This window comes from Salvelinus sp. IW2-2015, linkage group LG11 (assembly GCF_002910315.2).
Source record: "Salvelinus sp. IW2-2015 linkage group LG11, ASM291031v2, whole genome shotgun sequence".
Classification (NCBI taxonomy): domain Eukaryota; kingdom Metazoa; phylum Chordata; class Actinopteri; order Salmoniformes; family Salmonidae; genus Salvelinus; species Salvelinus sp. IW2-2015.
Genome location: NC_036851.1, coordinates 21,729,729 through 21,735,728, shown reverse-complemented (window position 1 = coordinate 21,735,728; position 6,000 = coordinate 21,729,729).

Sequence of the window (6,000 nt, the reverse complement as noted above, 5' to 3'; positions counted from 1 at the left end):
CGGTGATCTGTTTATTAATTTGGCTTTCGAAAATTTTAGAAAGGGAGGCAGGATGGATATAGGTCTATAACAGTTTTGGTCTAGAGTGTCTCCCCCTATGAAAGGGGGATGACCGCGGCAGCTTTCCAATCTTTGAGGATCTCAGACAATACGAAAGAGAGGTAGAATAGGGGTTACAACCATTTCGGCGGATAATTTTAGAAAGAGAGGTACAGATTGTCTAGCCCAGCTGATTTGTAGGGATCCACATTTTGCAGTTCTTTCAGAACATCAGCTGTCTGGATTTGGGTGAAGGAGAAGCGGGGGGCGGGGGGGGGGGCAAGTTGCTGCAGTGGTGCTGAGAAAGGGGTAGCCAGGTGGAACATGGCCAGCTGTGGAAAAATGCTTATTGAAATGATCGATAATCGTAGATTTATCGGTGGTGACAGTGTTTACAATCCTCAGTGCAGTGGGCAGCTGGGAGGAGATGCTAATATTCTCCATGGACTTCACAGTGTCCCAAAACATTTGGAATTAGGCTCAGTCAGGGACAGGTTGAAAATGTCAGTGAAGACATTTGCCAGTTGGAAGCGCATGCTCGGAGTACACGTCCTGGTAATCCGTCTGGCCCTGTGGCCTTGTGAACGCTGACCTGTTTAAAGGTCTTATTCACTTTGGTACTGAAAGCGTAATCCACAGTAGTCTGGAACAGCTGGTGCTCTCATGCATATTTCAGTGTTACTTGCCTCGAAGTGAGCATAGAAGTTATTTAGCTCGTCTGGTAGGTTCTTGTCACTGGGCAGCTTGTGGCTGTGCTTCCCTTTTGTAGTCTGTAATAGTTTGCAAGCCCTGCCACATCCGATGAGCGCCGGAGCCGGTGTAGTACGATTCAGTCTTAGTCCTGTATTGATGCTTTGCCTGTTTGATGGTTCGTCTGAGGGCGTTGCGGGATTTCTTTATAGGCTTCCTGGTTAGAGTCCCGCTCCTTGAAGGCGGCAGCTCTACCCTTTAGCTCAGTGAGGATGTTGCTTGTAATCCATGGCTTCTGGTTGGGGTATGTACGTATGGTCACTGTGGGGACAACGTCATCAATGCACTTATTGATGAACCCCTAGTGACTGATGTGGTGTACTCCTCAATGCCATCGGAAGAATCCCGGAACATATTCCAGTCTGTGCTAGCAAAACAGTCCTGTAGCTTGGCATCTGTTTCATCTGACCACTTTCTTATTGACCGAGTCACTGGTACTTCCTGCTTTAGTTTTTGCTTGTAATCAGGAATCAGGAGGATAGAATTATGGTCAGATTTGCCAAATGGAGGGTGAGGGAGAGCTTTGTACGCATCTCTGTGTGTGGAGTAAAGGTGGTCTAGAGTTCTTTTCCCTCTGGTTGCACATTTAACATGCTGATAAAAATGAGGTAAAAATGATTTCAGTTTCCGTGCATTAAAGTCCCCGGCCACTAGGAGCGCCGCCTTTGGATGAGCGTTTTCCTGTTTGCTTAAGCCTGTATACAGCTGATTGAGTGCCGTCTTAGTGCCAGCATCGGTCTGTGGTGGTATAGGGACAACTACGAAAAATATAGATGTAAACTCTCTTGGTAAATAGTGTGGTCTACAGCTTCTCATGAGATATTCTACCTCAGGTGAGCAAAACCTCGAGACTTCCTTAGATTTCGGGCACCAGCTGCCCCTTGTCTTACCAGAGGCCGCTGTTCTATCTTGCCGAAAAAGCTTAAAAAAACWGCTTTATGTTAATCATATCGTTGTGCAGCCACAACTCGGTGAAACATAAGATYTTACAGTTTTTAATATCCCGTTTGTAGGATATACGTGCTCGTAGTTCGTCTATTTTATTATCGATTGATTGTAAGTTGGCTAATAGGACCGATGATAAAGGTAGATTACCATCTCGGCAACAGAATCCTTACAAGGCACCCGGACCGTTGTCCACGATACCTCAGTCTTTTCCTCCTGCGAATGACGGGGATGAGGGCCTTGTCAGGTGTCTGTTGTACTGTACATCCTTCCCGTCCGACTCATTGAAGAAGAATTCCTCCAGTACGGGATGAGTAATTGCTGTCTTGACATCAAGAAGCTCTTTTCAGTCATAAGACACGGTGGCAGAAACATTATGTACAAAATAATTTACAAATAACGCGAAAAAACATACACAATAGCACAATTGGTTACGGGATCGTACAACCATTATGACATGTGATGTGGTGGTGGATATTGAGCAAGGCAAATGCTGTAGGTTTAAAAGGCTCTCCTCTGCATGGAGTCAAAGTCTTAAAAAATGTGTCGTCACTGTCTGTAGGATCACTCTCCTGTAATATTACTATTACTTAACCTATCTGCAATGTAGCCATGGATTAATTAGTCCAAATAAATGACAGAAGAAAATGAGAGAATTGGCTCCCTCATGTACAGTAATATGATGTTCAGAGATAACATTAGTTGAAATGGAATGAAAGATGAAGATGTTTGTGGATTTTACAGCATTCTACATCAAAGATACATCATATTTCTCCAATGTACACTCCCGTTCAAAAGTTCGGGGTCACTTAGAAATGTCCTTTTTTGTCCATTAAAATAACATCAAATACAGTGTAGACATTTTTAATGTTGTAAATGACTATTGTAGCTGGAAACGGCTGATTTTTTTATGGAATATCTACATAGGCGTACAGAGGCCCATTATCAGCAACCATCACTCCTGTATTCCAATGGCACGTTTTTGTTAGCTAATCCAAGTTTATCATTTTAAAAGGCTAATTGATCATTAGAAAACCCTTTTGCAAATATGTTAGCACAGCTGAAAACTGTTGTACTGATTAAATAAGTAATATAAACTGGCCTTCTTTAGACTGGTTGAGTATCTGGAGCATCAGCATTTGTGGGTTCGATTACAGGGTCAAAATGGCCAGAAACAAAGACCTTTCTTCTGAAACTCGTCAGTTTATCCTTGTTCTGAGAAATGAAGGCTATTCCATGTGAGAAATTGCCAAGAAACTGAAGATCTGTGTACTACTCCCTTCACAGAACAGCGCAAACGGTCTCTAACCAGAATAGAATGAGGAGTGGGAGTCCCCGGTGCACAACTGAGCAAGAGGACAAGTACATTAGATAGTCTAGTTTGAGAAACAGATGCCTTGCAAGTCCTCAACTGGCGGCTTCATTAAATAATACCCGCAAAACACCAGTCTCAACGTCAACAGTGAAGAGGCGACTCCGGGATGCTGGCCTTCTAGGCAGAGTTCCTCTGTCCAGTGTCTGTATTCTTTTGCCCACCTTAATCTTTTATTTTTATTGGCCAGTCTGAGATATGGCTTTTTCTTTGCAACTCTGCCTAGAAGGCCAGCATCTCGGAGTCTGATGTTATTTTAATGGACAAAAAAGATTTCCTTTCAAAAACAAGGACATTTCTAAGTGAACTCAAACTTTTGAACGGTAGTGTATGCATCTGGCGAATTTGACATGCTATAGCAGTAAATGTTACATACAGCACATACAACAAATACATACAATCACAGTAGGTAGCCTATTGGTAATGAGGGTACATTGATTGCCTGAAGCTTTCAATCTCTGCCATACATTGTGGTTTTCTTTCACTGAAGGGAGAGGAGAGGCCACAAATTATAACGGTTGAGAACATTCTCCATGCGGTGTCCAATGAGCAGCAGCAAAAGTTCAGGTGTTCCAGTCAGACAATACCCACTGTCACAACAGTTGCTTATTATAAACTTGACCCAAGTCCTCTCGGGTCAGCAGTGCTTTTCTTCTTATTTCCTCTCCTCATTCCCCTGACACACATACCATTACACCCTCCATCCATGCCCACATAATCCTTGTCAGCATTTCATTTATTGACCAGTTAGACCAGCACTAATGTCTACCTTCCAGATGCCCGTTGTGACCTCCACTGAGTCGTTAGTCTTTATCTCCCTTATCACGAACTCCTACTCCAATCAATACGATGGCAGGCTCTTAATCACAAGTAATTAGACAAGGTAACTTTGTCTTTATCACATTCAACTTGGGAAATGCTCTTGTGTATCTGTCAGGGCGATTTCATTTTGTGTGAACATTTTACCGTAAGGATCCAGCAATCACCAGCAGACACTGTTATGGTAAATGAGCCAAGGCAGGGATCAGGACCCCTTCACAACACAGGATCGAGATAGTGACTAAGGGTCAACATAGAAGGTCAACATACGGTATATTCACTGCATGCTGAGTACAGTACCTATCTAAAACAAGCATTTTATGGAACACATTCTACTGACTGTTCTCTCGCAGAAGAAAGCAATCTCTAAACATCTGAAGTAAGGTACTGTTTTCTAATCTAAACCATAACTACACAATGTTGTCTGATAACTCTGAGTGAGTAGAGTCAGAAACTAGAATGATAAAGTCTAAAGACGAATCGATTGGAAGGTATTCTCATTGTCACAAACCATCAATTGGTCAGGCACTTAGACCTGGTTACAGACAATACATTGAGAGATGATTACTCTTTCACTGGAGATACTAAGCTTTTGCTGTGTGTCACAATGTTGTGCTTCATATGTTTGCACTGACGAAGACCTCAACGCTCCCATTTTAAATCATTTTTGATGGAGAGGGATGAAAGTATATTTCCTTGGAAAATACCACAAACTGGGTTAAATCTCAAAGCTGCCCAAAATCTGCCCAGAGACCAATGAGAGATACCAGAGACACTCCCAACTGTCTGGAAACAGCATGTTATGGATAGCACAGCAAGATGAAAATGACAGCCCAAAAATTGCAAAATAAAGTATGTACCATGTCTCTAATATTACATTCTCACTATGTGTCATTGCATCTAACGTCATCCTTTCAGAGAAAAATGATGCTCCCTGCTGGAATCCATTATGAAAGGTTGCAAATAGGCTAATTTGTAGCTCTGACGGCAGTGACACTAGACTTGGCAATGGGAACCGTAATAGAGGAGCTGCAGCAGTGCCAGTCCACTGACTGCTTTGATGAGAATACCATGGCTGAGAAAAGGGGTAGGTACGTTTTCTCTGTAAACGTTGACAAATTAAGAACAGAGAACCTTTGACTTTTTATCATGCTAGGGAGATGCAAAGGTCACTGCACACAGCAGTTTCTTTCCATTTCTTTTCCCCTCCCCTCAAGACATATTTTGCTGTAATAGCTTGTTGCACCGGGAAAGGATATTAGGTGCCAGCAACACACACATACTATACTATTACCTCTATGTGAGCCTGTTCATATGAAAGGTCACTGTAGAACGAAGGCACTGTAAAGAGATAGTTGATTCAATTATTTTATATGAAAGAAATGCATCTCAAAATCACTTGGTTCCGTTGAACTACAGTAGGCATATATACATGTTGTGGAAATTAATAATCATTATCATGTTTGAAATAAGGTTCACATATTCCTCTGTTGCTTTGCTGTCTGTGGCCTGTCTCTGTGTCATATCTGCCTTCTTTCTTTRGGATGTTTACTTTAATCCTCAGAGTCAAAAGGGACAAACTGCAAATAGCCTGTAGAGCAGATTAGTTAAAGGATACAAGTTTTCAAGAGGATGTGACTGTGTAAAATACTACCCCAAGCATGTCAATAATGAAGGAAGTAAACAAAGTKATTGTGATTTTATTGCCGTATTACATCTCGTAAACACTGGCAGAGCATGACTGTCTCATTTAAATGTTGTACATTATGAATGTACATTCATAATGTAATGTGGTCTCTGGCATTTTCTGTTCATCTCTGTAGCATTGTACATGACAAACCAATTTACAAGGATTTGGACACATTGCTTCAGCATTGTATCACACTACTACAATATAATAGATCCAATATATTTCTCAGGTCACAGAAAGCTATTCATATTCAGCACAGTATCTTCTTTCTGTCTGTTCAATTGAATCCCTGATATCATCTTCGCTATGGGAGTTTTCCTTTGAGCAACTATAAAACTATYGTGCACCCTAACCAATCATCATACCTACTGTATGTAGGAAAGTG